The sequence below is a fragment of the Mastacembelus armatus genome, chromosome 12 (genome assembly GCF_900324485.2).
Source record: "Mastacembelus armatus chromosome 12, fMasArm1.2, whole genome shotgun sequence".
NCBI lineage: Eukaryota > Metazoa > Chordata > Actinopteri > Synbranchiformes > Mastacembelidae > Mastacembelus > Mastacembelus armatus.
The window spans coordinates 10,700,315-10,724,266 of NC_046644.1; the positions used below are offsets into that span (position 1 = coordinate 10,700,315).

At 39.1% G+C, this 23,952-nt stretch overlaps 1 protein-coding gene across 2 annotated transcripts in view; it reads left to right on the forward strand.

The window, feature by feature from the left end:
• The first annotated feature begins 19,664 nt into the window (after window positions 1-19,664).
• strbp (spermatid perinuclear RNA binding protein) overlaps window positions 19,665-23,952 on the forward strand; it is a 73,149-nt gene continuing 68,861 nt past the window's right edge. For both annotated transcript variants that reach the window (XM_026296730.1, XM_026296731.2), the window contains exon 1: window positions 19,665-19,848. The gene's annotated coding sequence lies outside the window, so the exon portion shown is untranslated. The remainder of the gene's footprint in view (window positions 19,849-23,952) is intronic.

Here is a 23,952-nt window from a genome sequence, read left to right on the forward strand (position 1 = left end):
AAACCTAAATGTACTTTTACAGATTATTAGATCAAATGAGCCATTGGGGCATTAATTAGGCAAAAAAGCTGCTCATGAACAGCACTAATGGGATTACTGTTAGTGGTCAGAATAATGCACATGCATCTGTTTACCAACAGTACTATAGATCAAACTCAAAGCTCAGTTGTATTGGGGTACTGACTGTAGATTTGTGGTTTGGGTGAGGAAGACTAACAGAAGACGTGTGAATGACTGAATGACTGGCAATGACTGGTGTAGTCAGGGACACTGGAGCTTTGATGTTCATTGAAAGAGTATGTGCTGAAAAATACAAGAAGAGCTGAGAATGCTGTGGCTTACAGGAGCTGTGCCAGCTTTGATTTCTGTCAGCTTGTGTTTCCCTGTAGACCAGGAGGAGGAGAGTCAGCACTCTGAATCTGGATTCTTTAAAATATGGACAGTGGACATAGGAAGTTTTTAATGACGATGTTAAGAGTTTAATTGGACTATGGTGGTACGAGTAAGATACAGAGTGGTATTTTATGTCCACCATCAGTTATTTGAATAGAGCCAGTAAAAATCAGAATATCAATATCTCTTGGTGTTACTTTCTGTGTCATCCCCTTTGTGGTTTGGTAGGGAAGACAAAACGTTTAGATTAGTAATAAAAAATAGAAGGTTTTGTGTGTGCGTGCGTGCGTGCGCGTGTGTAAGTGTGTGTGTGTGAGTGTGCGTGTGTGTGTGTGTGTGACTAATGAATCCAGCAAGCTGAAGGTGACTCTGCTCCACTCTTACAGTAGCACTTTTCTCTGCTGGTCTTGAATCAGGAGGAGTAAACACTCAGTCTACACTGAGAACTGCAATTTATCTGATCATTTGCTGTGCGTCTGTTGGACTTTGTCCTTAGCTGGATATACTTTTGCTGTGCTTCTTATAGTGCTGTTACTACCCACCTACCAGTGCACTGTCAGGAATAGAGTTTTATTCAACTGCTTATATTCATTTTATTAATGTAGACTATAATTTCAGATGAGAAATTCTTGTCTGTCATATTTTGCAGGTCAGACAGAGTTACATAGATGCACTGACTCTGTCCTGGGTTATCTCGCTTCTACTTTTGGCCCCTGAGCAATTTCACTGGAGCAGTCGGGGATTAAGTACTTGAGGGCATTTCAGTGGGAGTTGTTGAACGATGGCGGTTATTCTATTTCACTTCGCTGTCTGATCTTTTTGGCCTGCCAGGCATTTAGGCCACAGGCATTCAATTTATATACTAAAATTGCTTTCCTTCAAATTTAGATTAAGGGAGACATGATCATAGGCCATCTGCTACAAGGAAAACAATATTTTAACTATATCAGTGTAACTCTGGTGTTTGTAATACTGAGGCAATAAAAAAGCTTTGGTACTGTTCCTGTAGTGCAATGTCAGCTCTTAACCACTAGAGGACTAGAAATAACTGAACAGATATATATATATATATATGGGAAAATATCATATAAATATTATATAAATTAAAAAGTATTATTATAAAGCTTGTGTCAGTAGCTTAACGTCATAGCAGAGCTATCAGATCAGATCATCATATTCATAACAACAGTGGGCAGTACAGGTAATCCTGTAATCTATAGTGAACAGACGCTGAAAGCTGGGGTCAGTGGAAAAAACAGCCACACCAAAATCTATCATGTGCAGGCATTATAGTATCTTGCTCCCAGCTCTTAGGATAGTAAACTGTAGCCATAGAATATGTTTTTGTTTCTCAAATGTCACCATAGGGGCTCCATAGAGAGTGGCCTCCCAAGTGAAAAGGTTTAAACAGATGGTACCCTGGCTGAGTAGCACCACAGGCAGGTCCTATGCCTTGCCCTTGTCTGATGACACTCTCACTAAACGAATGAGATAAGATTATCACATCACTCAAAACATTCAAGGAGGGAAGAATAATCTGGATCAAATTCTGGCCAAGTCACAGAGACATGCTGAGTGCTTCATTGTGGCTTAAATCCCCAACCCATCAGCTGAGGCAAAACAGACCAATTTGTATGGTTTTGGCCCAAACACAGAGATTTACTAAAGCAGAGACTGACCAGACCTCACAAAGCTGTTACAAAAATAGCAAAAAACAAATTGTGCTGCTTTTTCTTGCAGCAGGGACACGAAGGACAGGGGCAATCAGCACCATGGACAGTGATGCAGAGAGAAATGTTTGCAGGACTCTAAAAGCTGAGAAAAAACAAGCTACAGCTCACCACTTCCCAACACACTACAAAGCATCATTACTTCCCTAATGTAATATTTATGGAAAATTATTAACAGAATGTAATATTAGTGAGGAGAGAAAGAACAAAAGATAAGATTGTTTTCAAAATGCTACTGACATTTTTTTGGTGGTCATAACATTTAAATAAAAATGATCTTTCATAGGAAAAGTAGAAACTGAGCCAAGCTGCAGCTTTTGTGTAGCTGCTTCAGTGTCATTTTTGTGGTGAAATGGTTTTGCCAAATGCTGTTTCTGGTTTACAGGAAAGTGCTTTTAAAACAGCTCACCAGAATCACAATTTTATCCCATTTTTTACTCCTTTTGTTTTTTATTGTTATATAAATAAAATGTAATGGACTTTTTTCATGTTAGCACACACACTGTAATCACACCTAACACTTCAACTTGTCATAGGCATCAATGGTAAGGATAAATTAAGTCTTTTCTCTGTTGTGAAATTCATGAAACATGTCAGCAGCTCACAAAGCACATTTGCATATTCTGTATTAATCTTCTTCTAGCTGCATACTGGATGATGTGAGCAGACAACCATCACACTTGCGAATCTGTTGTGTGAATCTGGTCCAGGTAAAGACTTCTGAAGGAACGTAAACAGTGAATATTTGATAGTTAAATAGTTGAATAGTTGATAGTTGACAGTTTAAAAGTAAAAAAATATATATAGCATAGGTTTTGAAGCCAAAAAAACAAAACAAAACAAAACAATCCCCTACATGCTGGAATGAAACCAGGTTTATCAAAACTCACACACACACACTCACACACACACACACACACACACACACACACACACACACACACACATAAATGCACTTAGAAAATAATATTGTTCGACCTTGAGTGCCCTTCGCCGCAGCTGACTGAGGGGTGAGGCAGAGAAGGAAAGAATGAGAAAGTAGGCGGGGGGGGGGTATAAAATCATCAATTATTTATAGATCAAATCTAATAAGAGGCAGGAATTTAGATGGGCAGTAAGCATATTGACAGAGAGCTTGACAGATAGAGCCCTTGTGTGCTGCAACGTCACAGCATCATTATACAGAGAAATGAAAGGCAATATGAAATTCTGAATAAAAGATGTTTTATTTACATGCCAATAACATGCATGGAGCTTTAAGTTATTTGTTTTTGGATATTAGGCAGATTGCTGTATGTGACGCATCAGTCGGTTGTGCGTGCCTTTAAAAGAGCATTTGCATTTGATGCTGAAATACAGCAGTGTTAAAAAAAACATTAATTTGACATTTATTCTCTTCTCCTTAAAACCGTTATATATAAACTGCATTTTATATCAATCTTGTTTCTGCTCTTGTCAATTTAATGCCAAAATATGGTTAGGTTTTATTCCAGTTGAAGCTTGTGTGTCACCCTGCTACTGAAAAGTACAATTGATTCATGTTTCCTGGTTAACTTTCATCAGGAATGATTGTAATACTTGAAAAACACAAATTCACAAACACTGCATAACTCTGCACTGAAGCAAACAACACAAGGGAAAGACATTCTCAGTCTCTTGTTTGTACTCTGCTGCCCATATTTGCATACTTATTTGATTTATGGGGTGAGCTGAGCAGCTTTCCAGCTCCTCATTAAGAGAATTTTTATGTCTGCTCATGTGTGAATGTGCTGACAGCTCAAGTAGTGTTCATACAAAGCAAACTAAATGAATCCTCTTTTTTCTGAAGCACCAATAAATAGTCTTGTAATTGGCTCTTCAAAAGACAATTTCTCTGTTCTGTCGTCCTGTATCTGTGATTAGACATTCAATCTCAATTGTAACTAGGCTCACCCTTGTGATATGACAAGAATATATAGATCAAACTTTTAAACCTAAACCAATCAAGAGCCCTGGGAGACTACAACAACCATATAACGTCAGAATTCATTTCTGTTTTCTCTTGTTGAAAACATTTTGCAAAGTAAATTCATTTAATTTACAGTTGATTTGCTCAGTGTCTCAGCAAATAATATCTCAAAACCTCAGCAAATAAAACCAAAAATAGCTGTGCAGCCCCAGTACCACTGGGAAGAGAGTGAGAAGATATGAAAGCAGGGCTTCCTAAAGTTTAAAAAAAAAAACAGTGAACACACTCTATGTAGGCTACTTAATAGTTATACTGTGATTTGTTTGCTGCAATCTAAAAGATTTCTGACTTTCTTATATTTTTACGTAGGTATGTGTGAGGAGTTTTCCCCCACTGAATTAAGTTAAGTTCAAGCCCTGCAGTTCAAGGCCTTCAGGGATGTGCAATCACGCTGATGAATCTCTGCACTGAAGCTCATCCACGCTGTGAAAATACAGCCAGCAACAACATCCTCTCCTCAGTGGCATGCCCTTTCTCTTTATCTCTTCACAGTGTAATGCTCGAATGAATGTTAAGAAGAACTATAGTGTCAGGAGAGAAAATGCTGTGAATAAAGAAAGGGGTTATCCATGAGGCTGGTACTCTTTAGAAGTGGTTCTTCTGAAAGGTGATCTCAGTGAGCGCAAATTCTGCTGAGACATGAAAACCTGTGATATGACAAAAGCTCAAAGATGCATAAAAGATTTAGCCAATCTGTGTGTGTGTGTGTGTGTGTGTTGTAAGATTTCCTGAGTGCAGCTACATTTGACAGTGTCTGATTCCCATATATTATGGCAGATCAGTAAAATTCATATGTGACATGTTCCGTGAGGTCACAGCAGTGAGAATCACTGACCAGAGGCATACGTGAGAATCTCGAGTGCTCCTCTGGTTTGACTTCATGGTAGACGTGAAGTCTGGACGTGTCCAATTAGGTCACAGACATATCCTAGTGAAGCAAAGGCAAAAAGAAACTCATGGTAAAAAAAAAAAAAGTAGGGGGTGGTTGACAGACACAGGCTGAGAGAAGAAAATAGCTTTCTAAATACATGACCTCTGAACATGCCCTTGCCCTTGGCATAACCTCCCATCCTGATCTGCTAGAGAAAGCCTGTCCTTAAGCCCTTCCCACTTCAGCTTTCATGTCAGATCCATCCTGACAAGAGCAAAGAGCATCTGAAACACTGGTCATGGGCTGCTTCCTCTAATGATATCCCAGTTGTCTGCCTGCTAAACTGTGTGTGCAACCCTGACAAGTGATTTGATTCATTACTTGATCTTAGTATTCATGGAAAAGTGTGTTCATTTTATGCTTTTCTCATATGTGCTTTATTTAACTTACCACATTCAGTGTGCCTGCAGGATTTTGACTAATGTACACACCTTTGAATAATTATATTAACGTATTAGCAGTGGTGTACCCTACTGTCTGTATATGCAGATAGTATACTGTACCATACTGTACTGTAGTATACTATACTGTACAGAGTAGCGTACAGCATCTTTGTGTTCAAGTCTCATAATCTGACACACAGTCACAACAAACACACACGCCAGAATACATCAGGACTCCAATAAGATGAATCCTGCCAACCACACACAGGAGAGAAGCAGGCGTAGTGGGGCCTCAGGTACTTGGTTTCATAGAAGAGGCTGCTAATCCTGCTGATCCTTCCCTTCTCCTCTCCTTTTTCACACCCACACCCACCAGCCCTCCACACCCTGCACTTTTCTCTTCACTGCTCCATTTGTTAACTGGAGGCCATGTTGCTCCCACAACACACAATCTCATTTTCACATCTACACATTTTTTTTCCCTCCTAGTCTAATCACCTGTTTTGTTTTTTTTAAATTTGAACTTCAGCTACATTTCAAGCTCTTCCTTCATTATGAGAAACCTGAAGAATGCTCTGGACTGGATATGAACACAGTATAATCAAGTAAGGTTCTTCAGCACCTGAAGACACCCTTTTCATGCATGAGAGACTAATAGGTTCGAAGACAGATAAGATTAATAAAAATAAAAAATCAGTGTAGTAGTCTTGGGTTATTTGGAAGTAGTGATGTAGTGATGTTATATGTCGACTTGACCATATTTCACACTGTTCTGAAGTGTAAATAAAAAATGGGGTTTATTCTGCATCATTATACTCCATTAAACTTCCCAATGCCTCTCTGAATTATGTTTCTCACAATTTTGTAATCTTATACCCATCCTCCTTCCCTCTTGAGGAACATTAGAATGTGTTCACTCCCAAACAAAACAGCCGGCAGTATCTAATACTGGGTAATTTACTGACGCTCCCTCTTCCTTCTCACCAGCTCCTTTATGTCAATTATTGTTTATTGCACTGTGACACAAGAGTTTTACGAGACAAATGCTGGAAAGTTCTCACTGACTGATCGGCTGGTTCACATAAACCATTGAATGGGAAGTGGTCATGTTCAGGACCTTGAAATTTAGCTTGAAACCTAGAAATAGATAAGATAAGATGAGAGGAGAGGAGAGGAGAGGAGAGGAGAGGAGAGGAGAGGAGAGGAGAGGAGAGGAGAGGAGAGGAGAGGAGATGAGATGAGATGAGATGAGATGAGATGAGAGGAGATAAGATAAGATAAGATAAGATAAGAAAAGATAGGATAGGATAACATAACTCTTCATTTAAAAGGGAAATTTTCAAAAATCAGGTAAATATTAATTGTATTTAAGTAGTATTAAGTAATAAAATGCTATCACCCTGTGCATCCGAGTGGAAGTAAAGAAGGCTGAGAGAAAACCTTTGGGAAACACGTCTAACCGTAGTGCTTCTAAAATATTTTTTACACAGTTCATGCTTTGGTTTACTTGTTTCCATTGTTTTCTTCCAGCTTAGCAAAAACCACCTGAGGCATAATTTGTGTTTTCCTTCTCAAATATCAAGATTGTTTTATTATTCATAACATTTTCTAAACTATAATTACATTTAGATGTTATTATTTGGGATTGTTCCAGGTCTTCTACATTCAGTTTTAATTAAGGTGCCATCTAACTTCTTGGAGTAGTTGTAATGCAGAAGCATTACATGTACATTATATGTACATTTAATGGGTTCATGGATGGATTGATCTCAACATGTACTAAATTCTTGATAGAAATAGCCAACATTGATACCTCAGGCTTCTGCCCAGCACTCAGTATTGAGTGAGTGATTCTTTACCAACACTGCATAGCATAATCGATGGATTTACTTTCATTGTGCCCTTCTTTACATAATAAGCATCTCAGAGTGTAAATTTGTTGAATCAGCCTCATTTCCTCAAAGTTCAGCAGAAGTTAAGTGAAAGTTAGGGGTATATTGCTTCTATGCTCATATTAGATCAGTTTTTCAATTTCTTTCTAGACAGATGACCTCAAGCCTGACCATTCCTTTAGAGTTAAGCTCACCCTTCCATTGACTCCCAAACCCATTAGTGTGAGTGCATTGATTTTAGTCAATTACACTGTCTGTCCCTAAGGACTTCACATTCCTTTCTTTCAGCAAGAGATACAAAAAACAGTTACAGCCCTGTTATATCCCTTTTAAACCATTTATATATGTTATTTCTATTTTTACTCCAGAGTTTAACATCATTAAAACATATCAGTTTTCATGAATTATGGCATTAACCTTAGGGAAATAAGTGCCGATGTGCTATTTCACATATAGCACAGCTCTTTATTTGACAAGTGTGTCAGTTGTCACCGACTAACTGAATTATTACAAGACAATATGCATCAGGATCAGGGTGGCTTACCACCTCTGCTAAAAAATTTCCTTGAAAAGCCTCATTTTATTATTGTTATTATTGTTATCATTATTATTATCCTATTTTTTGTTGTTATAATGGAGTTTAAAGTAACAACTAGTGTTTTTTGTTACACGTACATTTAGAACACACTAGTACTTATTGTCTTTCATGGTGGACATACTTTAGTGTGCTGCTGCCAGGTTATATTTCCTCTTCTCTCTGACACAGAGCCACATGCTTACGTACATGGTGGTCTGTCTCAGTGGACAGTCACAGGAACAGGTGGGCGGGTTTTTAATTCCTTCACTGAGACTTTATAAATACTTTCATTGCAGTGTTATCATCACTATGTGTCTCATTATTATCATTGTTGCCAAGACCTATTTTATGCAGCAGAACATTTCAACCACAAAATAAAAAAAGAACTAAAGTGGTTTTTGTTCTGCTGCTTGCATATGATTTGTTTCATTATAATTATACTCACTAATGGGCAGATATAAGCCTACTTATGGTAAAAACACTCTCCTAAACTATTACTGTGTACTTGGTATCTTTTGTTTTGCTTGAGCACTTACTCCCTGAAAATATCTGCACACTGACATATGTGCAACAAAAACTGCTTAGCATGACAGACAAGCATCTTGACCTCATTGCGCAGATGTTTTTTTTTTTCCTCAGCTGAGCAACAACTGTCATCACTACAGTATCATGGTGTTGTTGACAAATAACTTCTCACCCCTTATGTGTGTGTGTGTGTGTGTGTGTGTGTGTGCTTGACTGTCTGCATGTGTGTAGATAAGAAAGCTAAGAAATCAGATCTCACTGTTGACTTTACAGTGCTGTTGGGTATTAATGAAAGTGCTGCACAAGCACAAATACCCTGGAAACCACACAGGAGGACGTTCTGTGCCAATGGTCTCACTTTTAAAATTCACTGATTTCATCTTTCATTTCTTGTTTTTCATAGGATTTACTTTGTAATATGTTGTGATAGCCTCTTAAGAGGTGTAATGTTTGCAGGGATCATGCACAGAATCAAATTCCGTAAAATAATGCAATGATAATCTAAGCACTACTGCCAGCATTGCTTCATGTCCCGATCTTGGCCTACCTAAATTATTTTCAGTGAACAAACACGTGGTAGCTGCTGCTAAGAGAAGTTTTCTGTACAGGTCACCAGTCCATCACAGGGCCACATAGAGACAAACAACCTCACACACTCACACTCACTCCTATGGGCAATTTAGAGTCACCAATCAACCTGACATACATGTTTTTGGACTGTGGGAGGAAACCAGAGTACCTGGAGAAAACCCACACAAGCACAGGGAGAACATGCAAACTCCACACAGAAAGGCCGGGTTGTGAACCCGTGACCTTCTCATCCACCGTGCTGCCCCTGAGTAATTGTGCATTTTTTAATATAACACAATTCTTTCTGCTTAGTACCATGCAGGACTTCGTGACCACACAACTCTCATTATTCTGAGATTGTATTAGAAGGAATAAAAAAAGGAGGAAAGGATATGGAGTCACAAGAGAGGTGAGTGTGAGGCTGAGAAAGGAAGGAGTAATGAGAAGAGGACTGTGTGAGAAGAGAGAGAGATCAAAAAGTATAAGAGGGTTATAAAAAGAGTAGGAGCGCATCTCTGTGGGAAAGGAATCTGTGCCCTGAAACCCAGTGCTGAAGTGAGAAATAAACTAATGTAAAAGTTGAAGAAAGAAAGCAGATGAAAGGCTGAGTTGAAAAAAGACAGTTTGAAATCTGACAGAGAGAGAGAGAAAAATGTGGAGGTGACAGATTTCTCAGTGTCTGGGAAAAAATCTTCTGCGGGTGTGAATCTAGTCTCAGTCTGCAGATCAGAAGCAAGTGACGAAACACACACACACACGCACACACACACACATAATATGCACATTGGCAATATCTTTTTTTCTGGCAAGCTGTTTTAATTTTCTCTTTCTCTCTTCCAGCCCTCTATATCTCTGTGTCTCAGGCAAATAAACACAGATTTATGAGTGAAACCATCTGAAGAAGGCTTTAAAATATGACTACATGCATCTATCGCTCCTTTTTGTGCTTTTCCTTTATTTCCACTTTTTGTAAATTAAAAATAATATTTCACTTTATTTGTAATCTGTGTTTCCCTCCAATCATAACACAGACACAAATTGATATGCTAATATCAAACTCATTTCTGTGGAAGACTATACAACTCAAATAACCTCAATTTAGACTATTTGATCATATTATTTTAATAAGGGCAAAAAATCTGATGATAATTAGAGTAAATATGAACCTATATCTTAAAATACTCGTTCAAGGTCAGAACAAGAAGTTTGAGTTTGTTATCAATCAATAAACAAATGTCAGAGTCAATATATGGAGAAAGGCAATGAGATGAAAACAGAAAGGGATACGTGACACACATAGAGACACATAATGAATATGACATGACATAAACGAACATGGCAACTTGTTTTTAATTATATTTTTTTAAACCAATACAACTCAGCCAGTAAAAGCTGCCTGTTTGCTGCCTCCTTTATAAAAACCAGGATAAAGAGGAGAATGGCATGATATACTGTAAAGACATGAGAATTAAAATCAATTTATGTTGGTTGATTGTAAGAGTGGATTTGTCAGCTACAATAACGGTAAACATTAGTTAAATGTTTCCATGCAAAGCTGCTGTTGTACAGTGCCAAGGATCCTTACACTTTTGTGGAATATCTTTGTTAAATGGAAAGACAAAACTGACAAAAACATTTATAATAAAGCAATTCTCCGAAGGAAATGAAATTCTTTTATCAGTGACAGGATAATGAAAAGCAGTAAGAACATTTCACTGGTATTTTTCAAGGTATTGAGTGCATTTGTGTACACATACTCTTGCATGAATAAAGTATATTCAAGAGGCAGCTCTATGCAAAAAAAGGCAAATATTTTGGTGCATAATTTCAGTTCAACATTTTCATGCATGAGCATTTAAGTTCTGATGAGGCCACCCGGCTAACACATGCACACACAACCCATGGTCTCTGAGGACTAGACAGCTGCCTCTCTAAAACTGAACTGTAATTAACACTTTCAAACCAAATATACCAGACTCATAAATAACAGAAGCTGATTAAGGGTTTGGGACACATCAAAAGTGGATTAGCCCCAAGATGTGAGTGTCATGCACTCATTTTCATCGTAGTACCCAGAATCCTGGTCTGAACCATCATTAGGGAACCAGGAGAGCTGAAGTGGATGTAAATATTTTTGAGTTACAGGCTATGAGACAGAGATAAAATGACTAAAAAAGTAAGATAAAATAGAATGAAAAAAGGGGATAGTAATAAATAAATATCAATCATGCAAAACTCATTTGGATCTGATGCCATTGGATTTACATTTCTTTTAATACCCTACTCTAAAATACACAAACATACACAAGCTAGTTATCACATTGAAAATGTGCACACATGCAATTAATATAATACTCAGCCAGAATCCTAACTAAGACCACTAAGTGTAGGAATAACAATGGGATCATAATGTATTATTTTTGTACTTCATTTGAGCAGCTGTGTAAACACAGTTGAAGCTCTACTTGTGGAGGTATTGCAAAGTGCTGTAGTAAAGGTTTTATGCAATGTGCAGTATCATGAGGCACAGAATACAGTAGCATATGAACTGGCCAATGATGGAAAAAGTAATCAGATGTTTTACTTAAGTAGCTTTATCATTTAGAAGAGTATTCATACCATTTGCTGTGCACTTCAAATTGTGGTTAGGTGGCTCCTGTTTAATTTATGTTCTCTTGAGATATGTCTGTGGTCCAACTGTGATAAACTGAGTTGATTGGATGAGGTTCCACAATTCACACTGAACGTCAGGACATAAAGAAGGTCATGAAGGAACTCTGTGTATATATAAGGTCAAGCGTATAAAGCTTGGAGAATCACAGTGGCCTAAATGATTGTCAAATAGAAGATGTTGGAAGTACCAGGACCACATGGCAGAGACAGGGAGACTGGTCAAAACTGGGGGAAAAATGAATGCAGTCAAATACGGAGAGGTCACTGAAAACAACCTGCTCTGGAATTAATATGACCTGAGGCGAGACTGAGGCAATAGATAACCTTTCAGAACAATAATGACCTGAAGCAATCAGCCAAGATAATGTTAGAGTGGCATCAACACAGGTCTCTGACTGTCCTTGAGTAACCTATTCAAAAAGCAGACTTAAACCCCATAAAACATCTGCGGAGAGACCTGAAGATGGTAAATCACAGATGCTTCCCATTCAATGTGCTGGAGCCTGAAAGGATCTGACAGGAAGAATGGGCTAAGAAAATCCATGGCAATGCATGCATTTTTTTAATATTGAACATTTCCATGGCCCCATCTAAGTGCTCAGGTGGCAGTAGCTTTGCGCTGAACTGTAGTGGATGAAGCCACATTAACATTTTAAAGTGTTGGCAAAGAGAGAGCAAAAGAATCACTCAACAAAATATTTGACTGGTGCACTGACTGTGCTGCCACTGATGGAAATTGGTGAACTGCTTGTTATTTTCTCTATTCGGCCTGGTCTAACGTGAGGTCTGTTATTGCTCAACAGATGGAAGGATTTAGGCAGACATTTGCTGTTTCTCTCACACACACATACACTCACACATGCAAGCACAGGCAAAACAGATGCAAGATTTTTGTTTGTCATCATGCCATTATGAATGTGATATGTCCAGATATCTAATTCTAACTGATATCTAGTATGAGGTAATAATCCCTTTCCCAGCTCCTGCTCCCTTAAAGAATTCTTGCAAATACCAATAGTCATTGTGCTCAGCTTTAGAATGTAATTATTCATTCATTTACTTAATTAAAGTACCCGATGTCATGCAACTCAATGGCCCCTTAGGTATGAGAGCTTCTATCTATGTTTCCATCTTTCTATTCCCTTGTGTCCACAGGAATGTGGATGCAGAGGTTTGGAGTGAATCTCAAGAGATGGAAAGGAAGGATGTAAAGATGGGAAAAGATGAAAGTACCAGCAGGATGGGGGAGGAGGAAATGGGCAGGTTGTTGGAAAGAAATGACTGAGCATTTAAGGTAGAGATTGAGCAGAATGGACTTATAACCCTTCACGGATCTAAAGTGACCAATATACAGCAGGGTTGACATCAGTGTTGCAGTCAGAGCTAAGCTACACACTATGTGTTGAGCTTTCTCTCCTCTGTGCGTCTCTGCCTGCCTAACTTCCTTTCTCTGTTGTTCTTTCTCCATCCTATGTCAAACACACACCAGGTATCAAAGTGTAAAGTCATCGTACTTTGATGGGATGCCACATGAGCAACACTTTGCACGGTCAAACTAAGATACTTTAAGGGCACTTCACACAAGTCTGACTGATTCAACCATGACTAAAGCATGAGCTACTATTTTCACTGCTTTGCATCATCTAGCCAACAGCCTGTTTCAGTCAAAGTCTGTTCACTCAGCTTCTGTGTTTCCACTTCTAAAGTCCTCACAGCCTCAGTGTTTTGGCAGGTGTGCAAGAGCAGGTATGTATTTATGCAAAAATGTATCTTTGCATGTGTCTTTTTTAACTTTTTGCTCCTTCAAGGAATTTACTGATGGTTTGGTAATAGTGTAAAAGCATATTTCTAGCTCTTTGCAGCATACTGAAGCATCACACTAAGATTACAAAGCAGGTTCTACACTATAGGCCAATGACAAGACTCAATTTGTGCCACTTAGAGTGACATGGTCCCTTCATGACAAGAATGTCAACACCCTGCATGTAGAAACTGGTCTTCTACTCTAAAAAGCTGCAATTCTATCACATTTTTATTGGAATAAGGGAAAATATCATCAACACTAAATTATACAAAATGAATGCAAATATATCATTTTGTGACATAAGCGACTCCAGTTTTGACATGTTGTTTGACATATGTTGTATCTTCACATGTTTTTGGAGGATTGACTCTTTAGATCCTGAATTATTAAGGCCAACACAAGAGAGAGTCAACGATCTTGGTGAGTGTGTATGTAATGCTGTTACTGATAATATACAGAGACATTAAGATCAAGCCTGACAGTCAAAGTTTTATGCTGCAGGTAGCATGTGGATAATGTGTGTGCCACTGTAGGTGGGTGCCTTTATTCATTATTTGTGTGAGGTTTTGGGTGGGGGGGAAACAGTGAGGTCTCACCTTACAATCACCTGTCACTGACAACAGATGTTCACAGGATTATTTACCCACCAACGACTCTGCTTGTAATTCTGCGGGTATGTGTTTGAGGGAAATGATTCAGAGTTACTGATCTAAAGCCCAGATATGAAGCAACCTTTCCAAAATGCATAAATACATGATCTGAGAACACATCCATCTCCTTCATACAACACCACAGTATCAGGGAGGTGTCATGTCATCAACTACTCATTCTATCTGATCCTAATTTAATGGCTCTTGTCCTCACCTTTTATGAGATGGAAAAGGATGTCATGAAAGTATGTCCTTCTTCAAAATGCCATTCCAAAACATCTTTTTCCATCAACTGCAGTAATGAAGGTACACAATGTGGGCAGGAAATTTTCCACCAGTCCATAGTCCACCTCTGTGCAGCATTTAAATCTCCCATCTCATCTATCACACTCCAACAATAGAGATGTCATCCACTACCAAAACAGCTGCTCAGCCACAGCCCCCTGAAAGTGTTCTTGTGTGCGTGTCCATGCATCTGCATGTAAACTTACGTGGATGTTTGTGTCACTGATTGAGTTAATGCCAACAAGGTATTTAAGAACTTATATCCATTTTCTGCAGTTTGAACCCTGGGTTCTGTTGTGTTGAAAAATGAAAAAAAGAAAACTAGATGGAGAAATCTTTACAAGGTTGATAGACAGATTAGTATTTTTTGAAAATTTTCCTGGCATCCCTGGCTATCTAACCACAGGCAGGGCAGCCTGTGTGCATCCATGTGTGTGACTCCACCTTGCTCTTATGCCCGTGCCACGCTGGCACCACCATCTGCTGCCTGTCGAAGTTCTGTCCGGCCCAGCAAGACTCATCCCTCACACACACATACACACACACACACACACAGGCCACACAACTCCCTGTGTCCTGTTTGCGTTTAGACAGCCAGGTGGCATCACACCAAATGGAATGATACAAACGCTGCGACCCGCAGCACACTATGGTCCACCAACAGAAAGTCACTCCTTGTCCTTCTGCTTCTCCCTCTTTCTTGATGTGCACATAAGCCTGATTAACGTGCAGAAAGGGTGTCTGTCTGTCTGTCCTTCCGTCTGTTTCTCTGTATGCCATTTGGCCCAGTTCTCTGCCTTGGATTGAGAACATAGCAGCTCACAGCCACCAAACAATGTTTGTGTGTGTGTGTGTGTCTGCGTGTGTCTGCGTGTGTGTGCGCTGATGCTATGTTTTAGAAGACAACTCTAAAAAAGAACTCCTTAGAGGGGTGTCAGATGGCAGGCGTTTGTGTTGGTGTGTGCATGGGGGATGGAGAGATGATGGGGGCGGTTGAAGGAAGGAATAGAAGGAAACAGGAGGAGGGGAAGATTGCTCTGTTCTCTGCAGCTTTTGTTCGCCTAGATAATATCTCTCCACCCCCAACTCCAAAAACCAAGGGAACCCCTCCAGTCTGGAAACAAGTAACATTCAAACTGATGCTGTGTTATGACAGCTAGTTATACCAACCTACATAAAAAAATGTGATATACATTAGGTTTTCAGTGCCCTGGATTTAATTGGTTTGAATATCTATATATAAGCTTGCAGGATGATTCACTGCAATATTTCTGCAGTTGGAACTGAAACTGTGTCAGATTCTTCATAGTCAATTATAAATGCTCTAAGTTGCCCCCCAAAAAAACCCAACGTGCTTTTAATTGAGGCCAAAATTGAGAAGGGGGAAAACATAGAGCCACATCACTGCCAGCAGCCTGGAGGCCACTTGAGTGTCTTGGTCTGATCTGCCAGGATCGACAACTAGAAGAAAAGTGAAATCTGAGAAGTGAATCGACACTAAATGTGGGAAGGCAAATGTACTGTAGATGTGGAAAATGAGATGAAGTCAAATGCATTGAACGTTAAAGTGAAAATACAGTTCTGTTTGCTGTGACCTGGTTGAGCAGAACAGCATCTGCAACCCACATGAAATCTAAAAATACTCACACACCATTGACTGCTACTATGCTGTGGCCTCAGTAGGTAGATGAATAACTGCTTGTGTATGGTATGCTTGTGTGCATGTGGGAATGGAGAACAGGCTTTGCCTGCCTCATTTACATGCCTCAACCACAAATAGGCCTACACTATCAACTTTTTCACATACACTGTAAAGTGTGTAAGTGCATGTGATACACAAACCAATGGGCTACAGAGATAACCAAGGGCTAAGCCGGTACATTAATGTATTTCTGCTCTAATTATACAACAATTATATTAAAATGTTTTCCACTATTAAATAAAATAAAATGCTTTGTAGTTTGAAAGGCTTTGAATTAGGCCATTTGTACTGTACATGGAAAGCTACTGAAAGCTGCATTTTACAGTGGACAATCACTGAATACACCGTAATTATCTTCCAGTAAGTGTTAGAGCAGGTGGGGACCAGCACTGACACCTTGGCTGGACTCAGATCTCTAGGGAGTGAACACTCAACATTGCACAGTTTGTCCATTGTGGCTCTAGGCTGCATTCACAGAGGAACCTTGCAGCAAGAAAACAAATGTGGTAATTATCATTAGTTGAAAAGCTGTATTATTGTATTGAAAAGTGCCTGCAAGGTTAAAAAAAAACATTAACAGTACCACACCTGACTAATTGCCCCCTGGGAGCAGGAAAAGGTGTTGTTCAGGCATGTTGAGCTATGTGCTGTGTTAATGTAGTATTTTTGTGCTCGCTTCTGTCTATGGCATAAGGATATGCTGGTGGTTGTTGTAAATTTAGTATATTATTCGTCAGTACGTCAGAGGGCCATGGAAATCCTTCTGTCATACAACTGAGAGATGTGAGCCAGATGTTGTTAATATTGTTATTGTTACAGCAGTCTGTTGCTTCATATGCAGATCCATCATTGCTATTACCATAAAGTCCAAGCACCAGCAACACTCAGACCAAGTGTCAGACCCAAACCAAGTGTCCACACAGCCAAATTTGAATGATTTTCATACCTTTTTCTTTAATATGCTACCTCAGTCACATCTTGTCCTATATTTAGAAATGCAGTTGAATGAAAGTCAAAAAAATGCATGTATCTGGTAGGTAATTCTCACATAGACTAGATGCAAAAATGTAATTAATATATTTTTTAATGAAGCTGAGAATTCAACCCACTAAGGAAAAATGCTGCAAACATTTTCCTTGTAAATGGTGTAATAATGTGCCATCATAGATGCTGATAAGATTATTACATAGAACAAAATAACCTATGATCTCACTGTTGTCCTTTAGTCTGTCAGAAGATACTCTCATCTGATTGTGTACATAATACTGTGACCTGCTGTATCAAAAATCCATATACAGTAGTATACTAGATTGCTCTAAACCTGCAGATAGTCTACTGATTTTCTTCTCCCTGACACACACACACAAACACAAACGACACAAACACACTCGCATGTATCCTGCACCAATCTGTTTTCTTCTGTCTTTCTCTCACTCTTCCTTCCCTCCTGCACCTGCTTCTCTCTCCGCACCTCTCTACCGTTCACCGTACAGGTGCGAGCCAGCAGCGGCTCCAGCCACCTCCGCCAATTACGAGCACCGAGCGTGACCACGTGAACAAATCCCGTTGTCTAAATTCCCGTTCAGCGGCGAGCAGCTCGGAGTGAGCTCTAGCGCTGAAAGCTTCATTGAGTGGGAAGTAATAACGGCGGGCTGAACACTGTGCAGGTAAATTGCTTTTTTTTTTTTTTTTTTTTTTTACTGGCTATACACTTTTTCTGCCTTGATTCCGCCCTGCCAGCTCTGTTAGGACATTATGCGGTTCAGATGCGGGGCTCTGCGACAGGATGTCTTGGATTAAATTTGTCGTGGCTTGATAGTGTTTCTGTACTCTCCTCCGGTCCGCGGACAGGACAAACAGCATCATCGGATGGTCGCTCTGCACCGTCTGCGCATTGAAACTCAGCCACCCCTCTCCCCCCACCCTCGCTCCTCTCTCCCTTGTCTCTCGCGGGCACATGAGGCTATTGATAGTTGACTGAAACCTCGTAATCCCTGCCTGACCTGACTGACCGCCCACAGTCATCTGTGAAACTAGACTGTTGATTGAACTTTATTTTGCTTCGAGATTTGTTTTAATTGGTAACGCCCGCATAGACCGAGGCCGTGCATGGAGAGAGAGAGGGGGGGGGGCTTCTTTTGGTGCTGCATGCAGCCAGGCAAGCAGAGGCAAGCTTTTATTGCTGAATTATTTATAAGACTGTCTGGGAGCGAGGGTATGCTTCTCTTGGATGGAGAGAGTGGTGGTAAAGCTGTATTTCTAGGCTCTTTTCAGTCGTGATTTCTCTACATTGAACTTAGACGTAGCCTATGCTGCATCATTTTTTACTGCTCTTTCTATTTACTTTGTTTAGTTTCATCTACACATGCGCTGGAAAGTAGGCTGGCTTTCTTTTTGTTTTGGTAGAAAAACTCAGTTGGTGTTGAAACTACAGTAAACGGCGAAAAATCGGCTTGTTGATAAACAGAACATTATAACTGAGTCATAGTGTTGTTGCCAATCCATTTGTTGTTAGTAATTAAGCATAACTCATCATCACAGTTATCAAGTAGGCTTATTATGAATTATACTAGATCGTTACATGAACGTCAAGTAGGGTAATTCCAAATAAACAAACTGAATACATGGGCATAGATATTTTGCCTATTTGCTGGCATATTACAGCGGCGTATTGATTTTACCTATTCATCGGAAAACGTGACGGGTAAATGTCACCTAGTCATTGGGCTACATGATGGTCCACCTGATAGATATAACAAGTATAATTAGGTGCTACCAATAATGAAATGTGACTAAGTAGTCTATCAAACACTGCGCTTAGATACAATTTTGAGGTATACCCTACTTGCATTTTACTTATTTTCTTATTAAAGGTGTATATTTTTTTATATTTTCATTTCATTATATTCATCACTGAAATATTGTACCTTTTCAAGCAGGCTGCATTTATTTATTTGTCTTGTTAATTTGTTGATTCGAGCCATTAATACAAACATAATCAACTAATAAGTACCCCTCCTTTCCCAACCAATGCACTGAGTGATGCTTTAGGCCTACACATTATCACTATTTAATTCAATAATGTAATATATCCTACACTATTCTGAAATAGGCACTGAGAAACTCTGTAAAGCGAGTTGAGTTTTGGTACTTTATGTAGGACACTTTTACTGTTTTCCTTTTTTGCGTTTGTGAAGTTTGTAATGCAATTTTTCCTTAAATGATCTGAGTAGGCTGGTTGCTATTAATTCACTTTTATAAAATGTATCTTTGTTTTGCCTTGTTTGTGTTATGCGCGTGTCTACAGGTATGTTTGTTCTAAAAACCCTCCTCAGTAAATAAACTAAAATAAACAAACAAATGTAGCGCTTTCGCCTTTTTACAGCCGTACTCAACCGGAATGGGTCGACCCCATGCGCGCCTGCGCACTCTCACCATTCATGTCTCGCTCTCTCTCTCTCTCTCTCTCTCTCTCTCTCTCTCTCTCTCTCTCTCTCTCTATGGTCTCGTGCGACAAGAAACCAACCAGCAGGCGGCTCCCGGCTCGCTCGTGCTCGGAGCCCCGGTTGTCAAGGCACTCAGTCAGTGACTTCTCCTCACTGCGGCTGAACGCTGACAGCTCGGACCGACTCAGTCATTTTTCGGATTTAGCTCGGATATTTGCCTGTTTGGATTTCCGTGTTTTGGCATTAGTGACGGACTCTAACCAGCATATTGCAAACACCGTAAGTTGGTTGATATTTTCTTTCTAGCACTGTCCCCCTTCGCCCCCCCTGTAGCCTTATTTTGTGGAGGCTTCACATGCATGCTCAGCGGCAGCAGGAATTTTAGCTGTTTATTTTTCTCTCCCTTGCTTGTTCTTGGTCGATAGAGGTTTCTAAGTGCAGCAAGTTCATCTCCTTTTCTTTTTCTTTAGTGTGTCGGTACGTTACAGTACGGTTTCTTTCGCTTTTTCGGTGCGAAGAACAAAAGAGGAACTTTACACGTGATGTAGTTAACGCTAACTTTCCTCATGCTGCGGGAGTACAGTGTTTTCAGTCAGTGTTTGCGGAAATGTTTGGGTAATAAACTGAGTTATCGTGCGAAGAGTAAAACGGGGAGACCAGAGGTGACGGTGGGGCTGTAGCTCATCTTTCATAGCAGGTGTCTGATAGACCACTTCCGCACTGTGCTGCAAGATATCAATTCTGTATATAAACCCAATGAGATCATGGTTGAGCCTAAATATTTCTCCAGATCATATTATTGAAGCCTCATAGTTTTGTTTACTATAAGTTGTATGTTTTTGTTGTCTCACAATGTTTTTTTTCTTTCACGTCAGTTTTTTTGTTTGTTTTTTGGGTTTGTTTTTTTTTTTTAGGGAATCGAGAGTTGAAGAGCTGTTTTTCAATGGGGTTTATTTTATTACTCAATATACCTTCGATGCTTTGTGCGCTTGTGTTAGTTTCTCTGTGTGTGTGTAATCAAGTGAAAAGAAAGAAATGCCAAACTGCTCTCTCTTTTCTTGCTGAACCAGCTTGTTGGCATACCTAAACCGGGGCAGTAATCGTAAAGTAGAACCTTATTTCTCAGCATAACACAACTGGAAAGATCATATTAAGTATATCAGCATGTGAGCATACAAGAGCATGCAAAACTATTCAAACAATTCCACCTGGTGTTGAAACAGTAGTGTTTCATATTTTGTAGTGTCTCTTTTGGCTAATTGAACTGTATTTGCCCTCTGCTGTGGTCCAGTGGTTCTCACTGATCTGTGCTGGTTTATCAGTTCTTTGTGCCTGGTGGTCTCCAGGCTTGATTAATGGCCTGTTACCTTTAGGTTGTTTTTTGTTTTCTCCACCCTGCTCTGTCTTCTTTCATATGCAGAAGTTGTTCTTACTAACATACACAACCACACCTAGACAGAAGTGTGGGGTGCCTTTGTATTAATGCCCAGCCTTTCCTTCGCTCGCGTAAACAGAATTGATTCATAGAGACTGTCAACACATGCTTATATAGTTGTTGGTTGCTGTAGCCCGTAATGTTCCTCTTGTGCTGTGTACAGTGGACTAAGTGAATGTGAAAGGTGCTTTTGGTGTTTGTGTGTTTGAGATTGTCAGTGATTTTGCATTCTTTTCATCTTTATTTGTGTGCATATTTATGACTAATTTCTTCAATGGAGTATAATGGACGAATATCCTCCAACTTCCTTACACAGTCAGCAGAGAGCCAGAGGTTGAGAATGTGTACCTGTACTCACTCTGCTGTACTGTGTGTGCTCTAGGACCCCATGAACACTTTTGCAGACTCTTTCTTGTAGACAAGAAAGTTCTATTGGAATTTGACAAGCTAACAGGATGAGAAAGAGGGAGAGGATGGTATTTTACAATCACTTCAAAATTTTTTTACCTCTTTGTATTTCGTTTTTCCTTTTTTTTTTTTTTTTTACTTCACATTTCTTTGGAAAATCATTTTGTATTGACGTTGCTGACATTGACTGATCTTGGTTTTGCTATTCCTTTTGGTGTACTCTTTTTCTTACACATTTCCATTATCGTTCCCTACTCTTGTCCTTTTTTAAATTGGGTGAGGTTTATTTTTTCTTGTTTCTTTTATCATTTTCGCATTTTTTTTGTTGAAGATTTTGGTCTTTCAGTTTATGGATTATTTAGTTTATTTGACATTCTAAAGAAGCAGACACTGATTTACATGGTATTATCAATGTAAGATTTATTTCCAATGAAACATTTTTGACTCATAAATGCCATGTAAAGTGTAATTAAATGATCTTTTCTAGATAAAGCAGCACTTTTTTTTTAAACCTTTTATCTTTAGCTTTTGGTGTTTGATTTTCCTTGTATCAAACAGGTGATTGAAGAGCTATCAGTGGATTCGGAGCGCTTCACTGGAATTGGGAATGTATTTAATTTCCACTAATGGAACTTACTTGGGCCCAGATATTCAGATTAGTCAGGTAAATGAACTTTGGTGGGTTTGGTTTTAGCTCCCTAGGACAGTATTCAACAGAATATAAGAAGGAACCTCCAGAAGAGTATCATTTCAAATTAAATTTATTTATATAGCACATTTAAAAACAACTGAATTGTTGACCAAAGCACTTAGCGATAATAATAATAATAAGTCAGACAAGACAGTAAATAAATAAAAAGTAAGAAAAGAACAAACAGTCCAGAAAAAATAAAATAAAAACATTGGAGAAGTATAAAAAGAAAGCCGAGGAACCTACCAAAGGCAGCAATAGGGCTCAAATTAAGGAGACCTATAAGGAGATAAAAAAAACAAGAGTTTTTAGTGAACAGGCTTGTAGAGGAAGAGATTTTTAAATCAACTGGAAATGAACTCCAGAGTTTCAGGGCTGCTACAGAGGAGGCTCGCTTATCCCTGCTAACCAGTCCAGAAGGGGGAAACTGATTTGCAGATCTAAGACATCTGGTGGTATTATAGGGCCAAAGGAGATCAACAGTGTATTGTGGAGATTCCCCTTTCAGAGCTTTAAACATACAAATTTAAAACTCAATACAGTGTTTACCTGGGAATTGATGACGCGGTTTTAGTACGAGTGTCATACTGTCACTCTTCTTTGTTCCAGTAACAAGTCTGGCTGTGGAGTTTTTACCACCAGTTGCAGCCTATACAGAGTCGATTGGGAAATGCTGAAATAGAGGGAGCTGCAATAATCGAGCCTCAGTGAAATAAAGATTGTATTTAAAAGATTACAGTGTCTTTGGCCTGCTGTAGAAAACAGGTTGAACTTAACCCTGAACTCTAACAAATTCACATTTATCTTAAAAACGCAGCAGCAGTTGAAGAGACTGAGTTGGAGAAAAGAGTCCATTAGTTAACACGGCTACAGTGTATTCAGTGTAGTCCACTAATTTATTACTATCTCAGACTTGAAATTTCTTTAATGGATGATGAAGTGCTTGAATTCTACTGCCTCCTACATTCATCTTTTTTAATATATGCATTCATCTGTAACCTGACAGGGACAAAGTGCTGCTGGCTGCACAAAATGAAATCAAATATGTTTGTTTATGGATCTATGATTGTAACCCCAGTAACAGTAGCCTATAATAACTTTGGTCACTTGCAGTTAAAAAAGTATCTAGGTTACAACAGAGTCTGAAAGTTTAGATATATACTGTATTTTAAATAAAAAAATCTTGGTCAACATCATTTAAAGACTGCATTTCAAATGTACTAGACATAATAACTATAATGCTGAAAGTTAAGTCTATATATTATGCAGCCTAAATTCAGAAACTCACTTGGAGCAATATGACCAACCACAAAATGCGAAATGATTAGTCCACAGACTGACTTGAGTGATCGAAGGAAGACATTGTATAGATTTCAGTCTGAACCGAGGATGAACCCACAGTGTGTTGAAATATTTTAGGACAGAGATTGCTGTCTCTGCTCTTATATTGATGACTGATAGATTGTAAAAGCTACGAGTAAAAATAGGCATCTGGTAACGAACTCACATCCAACCAGAATTTTGACCTTCTCCCAGTGTAAACTCCTGTGAATTAATTTGCGGATAATTTAATATGCACTTTAATAGCGACTGTATGAATGAGGAAATTTAAATAATATGGCAGCAGCTCCTGCAGCTTTGGAAAGCAAGCAAGCAGCTTAGCTTTACAGAGTAAGTTTGTCCTTTTGCCCTTCTATCTATCGTCTCTGTAGCCTGTTTGTTTTTCTGAAAATCCGTCGACGAGCGCGTGCAGTGTATGTTATGTATGCGTGAGAGTAGAATCATGATTTCTTGCCTGTTTGGTTTTTGGTTTGCTTTATGTTTTTCTGTAAAACATTTTAGAACCTGT